Source organism: Schistocerca piceifrons, chromosome 3 (assembly GCF_021461385.2).
Source record: "Schistocerca piceifrons isolate TAMUIC-IGC-003096 chromosome 3, iqSchPice1.1, whole genome shotgun sequence".
NCBI lineage: Eukaryota > Metazoa > Arthropoda > Insecta > Orthoptera > Acrididae > Schistocerca > Schistocerca piceifrons.
Window position 1 is genome coordinate 261,804,499 of NC_060140.1, and position 12,500 is coordinate 261,816,998.

A 12,500-nucleotide genomic window follows, 5' to 3' on the forward strand; every position below is an offset into this window, starting at 1 on the left:
GCGTAGTAGTGTTGCAGAAGCGTGTTCAAACGGACAGATTTACAGTTTTACAGATTTATTATTCGTACAGAAGAAATAGGCGGAAGAATCAGCAATTATCAACAGCACGAGGATGCAGAAGACAACAGAAATCAGTGCATTACAGACACACAACATGTATCAACATATATCTACAGGACATGTTGCCTGTAACTGAAACAGAGTCATGATGATCTCTCCATTGGTAAAACATTCCATACTAGTCCCCTCCGGGAGGGGTGCCAAAGGCAAAGTGACCATGAAAAACAGAATAGCCAACGAGAAGATAACGTTCGAGTCGCGGCGTGGAACGACAAAAATTTGAACGTGGCAGGAAGCTAGAATATCTGAAAAGGAAAATGCTATTGCTCAATATACACACATCAAAAAAAGTTTTGCATTGCCTCGGTTCCGGGAGTTCCGGAACCTGTAACGAAAATTGGAACAGAGATCAACACAAACATCATTTCCGCCCTTTTTATTGCTCATGAAAACCACACATTGCGTGTTGTACCACCATACAGCGAGACCTTCAGAGGTGGTGGTCCAGATTGCTGTACCCACAGGTACCACCAATACCCAGTAGCACGTCCTTTTGCACTGATGCATGCCTCTACTCGTCGTGGCATACTATCATACTATCCACAAGTTCATCAAGGCACTGTTGGTCCAGATAGTCCCACTCCTCAACGGCGATTCGGCGTAGATCCCTCAGAGTGGTTGGTGGGTCACGTCGTCCACAAAATGCGCTTTTTATTCTATCCCAGGCATGTCTCGAGAACTCGCTGGTCACTCTAGTCGGGCAATGTAGTTATCCTGAAGGAAGTCATTCACAAGATGTGCATGATGGGTGCGCGAATTCTCGTCCATGAAGACGAATGCCTCGCCAATATGCTCCCGATATGGTTGCACTAACGTTCGGAGGATGGCATACACGTATCGTACAGCCGTTACGGCGCCACCAGCGGCGTACGTCAGCCCCACATAATGCCACCGCAAAACAGCATGGAACCTCCACCTTGCTGCACTCGCTGTACAGTGTGTCTAAGGCGTTCAGCCTGACCAGGCTGCCTCCAAACACGTCTCCAACGATTGTCTGGTTGAAGGCATATGCTACAATCATCGGTGAAGAGAACGTGATGCCAATCCTGAGCGGTCCACTCGGTATGTTGCTAGGCCCGTCTGCATTGTGTAGTGGTTGCGAAGATGGACTTCGCCATAGACGTCGGGAGTAAAGTTACGCATCGTGTAGCCTATTGCGCACAGTTTGAGTCGTGACACGTCGTCCTGTGACTGCACAAAAAGCATTATTCAACATGGTGGCGTTGCTGTCAGGGTTCCTCCGAGCCATAATCCACCGCCCTTGGGCGGCCTGAGCGAGGCATGTCATCGACAGTTCTTGTCTCTGTGTATCTCCTCCATGTCTGAACAACATCCCTCTGGTTCACCCCGAGACGCCTGGACACTTCCCTTGTTGAGAGCCCTTCCTGGCAAAAAGTAACAATAAGGACGCGATCGAACGGCGGTACTGACCGTCTAGGCATTGTTGAACTACAGACAACACGAACCGTGTACCTCCTTCCTGGTGGAATGGCTGGAACTGATCGGCTGTCGGACCCCCTCCGTCTAATAGGCGATACACATGCCTGGTTGTTTACACATTTGGGCGGGTTTAGTGACATCTCTGAACAGTCAAACGGACTGTGTCTGGGATACAAGATCCATAGTCAACGTCTATCTTGAGGAGTTCTGGGAACCGGGGTGATGCAAAACTTCTTTTGATGTGTGTAGATGCAGTGGACGTCAAGATTTATGGACAGACGAGAATACGGTTATATCAACAGCAACAGGAATTGGTGTAACGGGAGGAGGACTCGTTATGAACAGGAAGGTAGGACAGAGAATGAGTTACTGTCTCTATGACAGACACCAGAAGAGTTGGGAAACATCGAATCTATGTAAGTGACATCATTCTTGAATGTCTCGGAAACAGCACGATATATATCGCACAAACTAACACGCACAAAACAACGCGAACGCAAACTGTTGGCATTTCATGTACTTGCGTCGCGACGACCCAGGTGTTTTCCCCGTAGCTCATTCAAGATGGAATGGCATCGCTAGTTTGACGATTCGGACTAAGGTGGGCAATCATCAAGGGCACTCGTCAAAAACTAACGAAACAAACCTGCAGGTAGACGACGAGCAACGTCACAGCACATGTTTGTACACTTGAGCAGTGTGATCTTTGGTTGCCAATAGTGTAGTCGTTACCAGCGTAGCATGACAAGTACGACAGGGAGAGAATCTGGTGTCGGTCATGCTGCTGAATGGTCTGGAAATAAACAACAATACAGAGAGACGCAAGCGAAGAGAACGTTGCTTTTTGGAAATACGATTTTGTAAAGATTGATCTGAAAAGTGTGAAGATATACAAGGTAACGTTGTCGCTGCATCGCTTGCTCGCCCATAATTTATCATGAGTTTGAGAAAGGAAAATTTTTAGCATTATTTTCCTTTATTGGTTTGGGTTGGTTAGTCTGACGTCGAGACGTCATTAAATAAAGTTATCTGCTTACATAGGCCGGATTCAGAGTTGTAGAGTCACCACTCTTTTGCCGTTTTATCAACTAATTTCATGGCAGAGTCATATTTTTTATGAAAAATGTCAAGATATCAAAATTTCAGTTTTTGAATTTTCTCTTTTCAGAGATTCATTCCACCGGCTCCTCATGAAAGTTTAATTTTGCAATTGTTTGTCGCCGCATTGCACTTAGCGGAACACAGTTGGTCAGAACATTTAGTATGACGTACGTAGCTCAGTTGCTTTCGCTTGCATTGCAATTGGCAAAGTTTTTCTTTAGTTGGTTTCCCGCTGCACAGCATGTTAATTTTCACCTCTTTCGAGCAGGTCTGAGTTTCCACAAGCCAAGTCCTGAAATTTGTTAGGGCCTTTTAACATCAGTCAGGACACAGTAAAATCGTTGACAATCAAGATTTGCATTTCAAAATTATTGTCACGTTCATTTCAGTACAGTTTACTTCACGTCTTATTCACTTTGTCACACTTAGTTATCCGTGCAGAGAGAGAGAGAGAGAGAGAGAGTGTGTGTGTGTGTGTGTGTGTGTGTGTGTGTGTGTGTGAGAGAGAGAGAGAGAGAGAGAGAGAGAGAGAGAGAGAGAGATATTTAGTGCTCGGAATTTTACTTAGATTGCATACGTAAAATTAGAAAGCATTTTAATATTAGCATTTCTGGTCATTTATTTTTCAATATTCAGTTTGTAATTTTACAGAGAATTTTTATTCTGTTACTTTTGTGTGTTGAGACTGAAGGACAAGCACTGTGACGTCATGCATTTTAGCACTGCCCACTGCACTGCAAAATACAGAATTTCACAGGATAGCTTATTTAGCACACCGTTTTCTAAATTTTTTTGATAAAAGTTCATTGCTTTACAGTTATACAGTTTCAGACTCTTTTTATCAGGTATCGTCCACGTAAGCATATCCCTTGGACTGTAGAGGTTCAGGTCACAGCGCGCGCGCGCCCACACACACACACACACACACACACACACACACACACACACACACCCGCGCGCGCGAAAGATACGAAGCCAATTTACATAAAAACAAGAAACAATAAAAAGAAAGATACTATCCATTGCATTCAACTGGACTTTCAAGACAATTTCTGCTTCCGAGAAAATTTAAATGTCATCGACAAACCTCGACATTTTTAATATTTCTGTTGTTATAAGAAGTAAATTATAAAAATGTACAACAGGTTTAAAACGCTGAGTAACATGTCTTTAATTATATAAGAAATAAATGAAAAATGATACTCTTTTACGAAAAATTTGCATCTACATTCTACAGGTCAGTGTATTATTATACTGACGAGAATAACGCGGCAAGTGCCACAAGCCCCTTGCCCAGAAACTTCGCTCAGTGGAAGAGTGTCAAAATATGTGAAAACGTGCCTACGCCTCTCCGCAGATATTCGACTGTTTCTGCGAAAATGAAGGGTCAAAGTTTTCGTTCGAGGTAGTTCACGTGCACGTGCCTTTTAGAGATGAAACAGTTCAACCGAAGCGGTCCCGCTGTGGCTAGGGTTGCGGTTTTACACTTTTGCGCCCCCATGTTCGACATCCGATTATTTTCAGTTTTGTTTATTTAGGAGATTACTAGAAAATGTTTTCCAATGTATATTGAAATAACGTTCACCTTATTCGTCCACTAACTTTAAATTTGTTTTCGGTGGAATTCCTGTAGTGTATCTTGATTCATAATCAACTGCAAGCGCGAGATTTCGGCAAAGTGATATGTTATGCGTGGTTTGCCGCGAAATTGTTGCTAACTCGTGAAATCTTCAGCAATGTTAACAGCGTTTCTTTGCCGGATGAGAATTGTGGAAACAAATGCCGCTGTGAAAAACCCGCATTGGAAAGATACTCTTGGTGTTCTGTGCTTGGGATTGCAATGTTTCGCATGTTTCTACGATCGGTATCATCCAAGGGAAGGCTCCAATTATTCCTGAAGAATAAGCATAACAAAAAATGTAAGAATTGAGAACTGATACAAGAGTGAAATACAAGAATATGAGAATTTAAAAAGACTGTAGCATCTGAAAATACCATAACCACACATAATATATAACGTATGGAACTTATTGTGAAACCCAGTTGTAATTTTACAGTTGTAACCTCCCCACAGATAAAAAATATACATATATGTATAGCATTCACATTCAGCGTAACCTCTCAATATGCAAATTCCGTAACCTACAAATAATACAATGTGATTAACCTCCTAATAAAAAAAATGTGACTCACATATAACCTTTCAATAATTAACTGACTGTGAATCTAAACCGGTAAATTTCGACGTCAGCAGTGCTTCGTCATGGCATTGAAAGATCATACTGAATAAATTGAAAATTCTTACCTCAATAAGGTCGCCGGATAACGCATATATATCTGCTCCTATAAGAAATTTTTCTGGCACAGCCAAGTGCAATGCCGGCCGTTAGATTTGTCATGTGTAAAAAGAAACAACTAGTTTTTCTTTACAATACTCGGGATGACCATGGATTAGAGAAATTAGTAAATCCTTTAAATTGAGATGAATGATTGTCAAAAGTTAATTTTTATAAGAAAGATTATTACTAAGGGTTTTTTTTAAACATTTAGATGGGACTTGATATGACAACAGTACATATGCGTGAGGCTGCTTTTACGTCGTACCACATCGCTCAGGCACCGCCATCGCTCCCCACGACCGGCCCAGCCAACTCTATACACCAGACTCCTAGCTACTACTTACTCCTACTGACACACAGTTCCTACTGGAGCCAACACTGCTATCTGGTCTCAGATTCTCTTATAGCTTACATATCGCAGGCAGCGCGTGAGCAATACATCGAAATTAAATTTGATCGAGTCCGCTAGCAACAAATTCCTTACGCGCGGGATTAGCCGAGCGGTCCAGGGCGCTGCAGTCATGGACCGTGCGGCTGGTCCCGGCGGAGGTTCGACTCCTCCCTCGGGTGTGTGTGTGTGTGTGTGTGTGTGTGTATGTGTTTTTGTCCTTAGGATAATTTAGGTTAAGTAGTGTGTAAGCTTAGGGACTTATGACCTTAGCAGTTAAGTCCCATAAGATTTCACACATACTTGATTTTTTTTTTTTTTTGAACAAATTCTTTAGTCATGGACCTCTTACACAGTTAATATAATGCCCTCGTTTCCCCTAACTTGACAAGAACCTTCTATGGATACATAAATGAACAAAATACGATAGAATGAATAAATAAAAAACAGTAATCGGGGTTCGAACACGGGACGCAAAAGTGAGAGTGGTTAAAACACTGGCCATTATGCCGCTAGTTGGACAGAGTTTATCGCCCGCTAAAATACTTTTAAATTACGTCGAAAACTTTGACGGCCGTTTTCTCAGAAACGGTTGAGTATCTACGGTTGAGCTGAGACAGGAGTTAGTTTGTTTCGTCTGCCCTCCCACTGAGCGAAGTTTTTCGAAATCCTTTTATGGCACTTGCCGTGATCTCCTCGTAAATGGAAAAAAATATTTATTCGACAAAAACCAGTAGGAGGTATTCGATAATTTACTAGAGAAACTAGTTTGCGCCAGGTGAAAGCAGAATGGAAGAGACTGAAGAAAAGCGAGAGATAATATGAACCGGCATGCGATGGAATTTGCGGAGGTAGGAGTGCGTGAAACGGCACCGCAGCACGACTCCCATCAACGGAAGTCGGTTCGTCACGCAACACGGAGCCTTGCGAGGAGGTCGCTCGCGTTTGAGGGGGAGTGGGGGGGGGGGAGGCTAGGAGGGGGAGAGACGGCAAAAAGCCGGGCGGCGGCGGCGGCGGCGAGAGTAAAGGCCTCGCCGCAAGAAGGTAGCTCGCCACAACACAGCAGCAGTAGCAGCAGGAGCAGGAGGAGGAGGAGGAGCAGGAGCAGCGGAGGAGCCGGAACCGGTTGCGCGGCCAGCGAATGCCGATGACCCGGGATGGGCAGGCGCACCTGGCCATTCATCCCACCGGGCACGCATTCCTGCAGCACCGTACGCCGCGCGTAGTCTGCATCCGCCGCGCAGCCTCCCGGCCGGGCAAGAGCACGTCGTGCTGGGAATACCAAATTCTCGGGCATTCGGGACTCGACTCAGAGAGATGAGACGTGATTTACGTGACTGGTGGTGATGACAGGTTCCAGAATGAATCTTTCACTCTAACAGTGTTGTGGGCGACTGATTTGAAACTTGAAGGCAGGTGAAAACTGTGTGTCGGTCCTGCGCGCGGGTAAAGGGTTTTAAAGCTGGATAGGTCAGTCGGTAGGTAAAAACACCTTGCACAGGGAATTAAAGTTCTGAGAGAAGAAATCAAAGCTGATGACACTGTAATTCTGACAGAGACGACAGTGGACTTAAAAGAGCTGTTGAACAAAATGGATGAGTGGAAAAGAGATTATCAGATAAATATCGAAAAAGGTGAAACACGAATAATGGAAAGTAGTCGAACACAGGCGATTCCGGGAGAATTAGATTAAGAAATAAGGCACTAAAAATTTATGAGTTCTGTTATTTCGACAGCGAGATACCTGACGATGGCAGAAGTAGAGAGAACATAAAATGCAGATCGGTAACAGCAGAAAAAGCATTTATGAAAAAGAGAAATTTCAATTAAATGAAAACCCTTGGTTGCTTACAGGCGTTGACATAGTCAACGGGGACAGACGAAAATTTGTGCCCCGACCGGGACTCGAACCCGGAATCTCCTGCTTACATGGCAGACGCTCTATCCATCTGAGCCACCGAGGACACAGAGGATAGTGCGACTGCAGGGATTTATCTCTGGCACGCCTCCCGCGAAACCCACATTCTCAACGAAGTGCCCCCGCCCATTATACTCATTACTCGCGGCGCGTTGCCGATTCCCGTAAGAGTTCGGGCACTGTTTGTGCATCCTCACAGAAGAAGAAAATGAAGTGGCTGGTGAGCCATATATATATATATATATACTGAGACGGTATCTGTTCTTTCGTACATGTGGCCTATCCTCTGTGTCCTCGGTGGCTCAGATAGAGCGTCTGCCATGTACGCAGGAGATCCCGGGTTCGAGTCCCGGTCGGGGCACACATTTTCATCTGTCCCCGTTCACGTACGTCAACGCCTGTAAGCAGCTAAGGGTTTTCATTTTATTGTAATTTCATTCTAACGAGCTGCATGATCACTGATGGTATCTGTTCGGTCCGAGAGAACAGATACCACCTCAGTATATATAAAGAGAAATTTGATAAATCGAATATAAATATTTTCTCAAGAAATTTGTACGATGTGCAGTCTTGCACGAAAGTGATACATGGGCGATATGAAGTCCAGACGAGCAGACAATTGAATCTTGGTGAAATGTCGTATATTTCAATTTGGTTGGGTAGATCGAATAACTAACGAGGAGTACTGGATCGAATTGCGAAAAAAGAAATTTGCGGTACATGTTGCATAAAGGAAGGTATAGATTGAGAGGGCAGATCTTGAGTCATAGGCGAATCATCTGTATGGTAATGGAAGGATGTGAGGGGAGGTAAAAATAAGAGGGAGACCAAGGTCGGTAGTTTTGCTGAGACGAAGGGGCTGGCGCTGGACACAACAAAGTGTCAGTGTTAGGACTGAAGACCATAACACAACGTTTACCTGTTCGAGTTCCGGTCCGGTACACAAGTTTTAAAGCGTCAGTGAGTTTCAACTGATTACAGATTTGCAGATGAGATGTTAATAAAACTCTCATCGAATTTTAACACACTTATGAAGAGACAGAGCACCGAGATTTACGGGTTCTGCAGTGAAGCCACAGATTCGAGCAACCTCGATTTCGTTTGTGGTGGTGTGTGAATCGTCTGAGGGGGGCAGGGGAGGGGGGGGGGAATTCCTAGCGCTGACACGGAGAAACGAGTTTCGCTACGTGCCTGTGCTCATTCGAAGCCGTGGACTAGCGCGGGGAAAACCGGTGGGGTCTGACCACAAGCGGAGACGGAAACACACGGCAAAAACTCATATCAACGAAGGATAGTGCCTTCTTCAGTTACCCAGTAGAGAGATGTTTCTGAAAAATTTATCGCTGGGTTTCTCGCCTCTAAGTGTGCCCTCCAGACGTTAGCAAGGAGTTACGTAGAATGGAAGAAATCACGTCTCAGGTTGACGACATCGTCATACAAGACAAGAATTTACGGAAACCACGAGTATTTGAACTTCGCTTGTCCAGAACCCGAATCCAGTGTCCCAAACACTGGCGACAACTCGCTCGATAAAAAAGCAAGAGGGTAGACCGAGGTCTTCAGACGTCGGTCTCAGCAAATGTTGTCAGGGGGAAGAGCCGCCTTGCTCTCGGCAGAGCCGCCCACAGCCAGTGTTCCCGCGTGCCTGTGCAAAACGCGCCGACGTCAAGTGCAAACTGTGCCGCACTTAATACTAGGAAATAAGTGCACACGAAATTAACTCTGTTTTCTCATGATAACTGTTGTTGCATTCCATCCAGTCTGCAATCATTATGGAAATTATGGATCATTAAGTACTAGCGGAGAAACCCGCGTTGTCCAGGTATTTATTTATAGCTGTAAGACCACGTCCTTACCACGCTGAGTCTGGCCTTGCGTTGATGTTTATGACGTCATATCTCCTGACCTATGAGTTGAACAATGATATATTATTGTAGCTGCATTCAGCGTCTTATGTGGATACTGTCTACGAAATTTATTGCGAACAGATTTAGATGCAAAGAAGTAATAAACATCATTCATGATGCGGCAGTTTTTCACACATCTCATTGTTTATGATGTCACATCATCTCCACTGTGTTTCATACCATAATTTAATTTTACACTACATTCAGTTGTATATATGTACACAGTTTTGTGTCACGAATACAGTTAGTAGTAAAGAAGTAATAAACAATTACGTTATGCCTCGTACGGTATTTTTATTCCATGAACAACGGAAAAGTTTGTAAGTGGTAAACATTTTGGCTTTCATCATTTTGAGAAACTGTCAGCGCAAAGGTTTGAAATTATGTGTGGAGTTTGTTGCAGGTCAAGTGAACTCATTTTCAAATAATGTATGAGCAAACTCTGAGAATTCACGTGTAGCGGGCTACGCTTCATTTTCACCCCAACTCCTTTAATAGGGAGGTGGTTCTTACCTCCCATAGTGATTATCTCCTGACAGAAAGGTACACGTGTACCAAGTTAAGTTGAAATCGGTGCGGTGGTTTAGGAGTAGATGTGACGCACACACACACACACACACACACACACACACACACACACACACACACACACACACACACACACACACACACACATTTTTCATAATGTGTATGGATTTTGTCATCTGTAAAGTCTTCTCTGTGTGATTCATTACTGTCATGCTATCGGAAATGTGCATAAAATTTAAACAACAGCTAGGCTGACATATCCGAACGTCCATCATTAATTTTTTGTGAATCAGGTAGTTCAAGCATTGGGGCCTCTGTGCCCAACGCAATTCATTTTTGCAGTAATTTAAATTCATCGTTTGAAATCATTTTGCCACTTCTGTAAATGATTTCATTGCTATTTAAACTAAAAGAAATATGTATGAGGTAAGGTTAACCATAAAGTCATTGAAGATGTTGAAATGTTCACTTACGAACAGGTATTATTCGCATATCGTCTCATCTGTGTTAAATATGGAAATGTTTCGGATCATTCGACACGTAACTACTATTGCGGCCAAGTGGCAGTGCTGTGTAAGCTGGTAAATATCATGAATTCCTTGACACATCAATACAGTGCTCATACAAAACTGATTATCGGCTGCACTTCCCTACTAAAATTACACAACGAGCTATACATCACGAAATACCCAACACAAACGACTCGCTTTAGCAGAAAGCACAGAAACGATAAAACTGGCGATATGCCAGCGACATGCGTCGTTGTCATGACGTGCAGTGGCGCGGAATGATTTATCTTTCAGCTCACTTAGTGGCGCAAAACACTGTGCATCATCTGTTTTCAACGCCACTCGTATTCTGATTACAGCTTCATCGTCCTTTGCAGAGTGCGCAGACGGGTTGGAAACAAGCTGCGCTCACTTTCGTTCAACACAGTGCAGTCACGGAGAAAGTAGTGCTGCGTAGGGAACAAACTGTGCTTTTCTCATGCGGTCCTGCCACTACACGTGTGCTTATTGGCAAGGCACGGCAATGCGCTCGTAATGGCTACAGTAGGAACAGGTACAGTACTTCCAAGATCATTAATATTGGCACGGGATGTACACAAAACACTTCCCGTTCAATGTCGATAGATTTCGTCCAATCCGTGGGGGGGGGGGGGGGGGGGGGGGAATCTAAGATGACTGCGACCACCCATGAGAGTTCGCAGCTTTTTTGGTTGGTGATAAAGTATTCTGAGAGTCACAGATGGCCTACCTTATTTATAACGTTGTACGAGTGCACCAGTAGTTCCTTCCATATTTTCCAATTTCCTAAGATTTAAACAACAGGAAACAGCGCCTTCTCGATGGAATTAATTGCGGTAGTTAACAGTATTTTTTTCGTGCCTCACATGGCTTCAGTGGACGTGCGATAGCCTAACAGGTGACGCGTAGTAAATTTACGAACTGTAACGGTACCATTCTCAAATTAAATTCGATCAGTTTCCAGTGAAGGAGAAATGCTTCAAACGTGTCCTGAAGAATTTCTGAAACAGTCACATATTCCCACATTGGAAATTGATAGATAGGAGCTAAAACCATATCTTGTAGGCGTCTTTGTAATACTTTAAGAAGGTGATATCGCGGCAAGGAACAAAACCAGATTAAGAAGGAAGCAATGAATAAGCTATTAGAGTATTTAACGAGTAGCGATCAAGAGCAGCTGGAAGGTCGCCGAGGAGGACTCGGTAATGAGCGGCAGCTGCGCTAAACTCGTGGATAATTAATCGCGCCGCCGGAGCCCCGCATTGTCCTCGCGGGCTCGCCGAACAATGAACTCCGCCGTCGGCCAATACCCAACCCACCCCGCTCCGCCCCACACCCTCGAGGTCCCCGCCGGAAGGGGTTCAGCTGGACGGTTTCAGCACCAGATCGATCGCTCTGAAACTGCTTCCGTCAAAACCCTGCACCCCACGCACTCAGAGCCTCGCTTTAATAAACCAATTCTTGTTTCATCCTTTTGATAGCCTGTACCTCCCGACAGACGTCAGAAGCATTTTCGCTGGTGTTTCGGCAGATATTTGCAAATTCGTTTTTCAATGTGTAGCTGGAGTCAGCTCAAACAAATACTGTTCATCACGTCTTTCACTCGAGACCCAGTGTCGACGGAAAGCGTCGGTATGTTTCTACATCTATATCTACATTAATACTCCGCAAGCCACCCACGGTGTGTGGCGGAGGCCACTTTACGTGCCACTGTCATTACCTCCCTTTCCTGTTCCAGTCGGGTATGGTTCGCGGGAAGAACGACTGCCGGAAAGCCTCCGTGCGCGCTCGAATCTCTCTAATTTTACATTCGTCATCTCCTCGGGAGGTATAAGTAGGGGGAGGCAATATACTCGATACGTCATCCAGAAACGCACCCTCTCGAAACCTGGACAGCAAGCTACACCGCGATGCAGTGCGCCTCTCTTGCAGAGTCTGCCACTTGAGTTTGCTAAACATCTCCGTAACGCTATCACGCTTGCCAAATAACCCTGTGACGAAACACGCCGCTCTTCTTTGGCTCTTCTCTATCTCCTCTGTCAACCCGATCTGGTACGGATCCCACACTGATGAGCAATACTCAAGTACAGGTCGAACGAGTGTTTTGTAAGCCACCTCCTTTGTTGATGGACTACATTTTCTAAGGACTCTCCCAATGAATCTCAACCTGGCATCCGCCTTACCAACAATTAATTTTATATGATCATTCCACTTCAAATCGTTTCGCACGCA

The 12,500-nt window shown here is 44.5% G+C and overlaps 1 protein-coding gene and 1 non-coding gene across 2 annotated transcripts in view; both read right to left on the reverse strand.

Moving 5' to 3' along the window:
• LOC124788570 (protein alan shepard) overlaps positions 1 to 12,500 on the reverse strand; it is a 433,965-nt gene that overhangs the window by 214,139 nt on the left and 207,326 nt on the right. The gene's annotated exons all lie outside the window — the stretch shown is intronic.
• On the reverse strand, positions 7,279 to 7,352 carry Trnat-ugu. The gene has a single exon. It is a non-coding gene; the product is annotated as a tRNA-Thr (tRNA).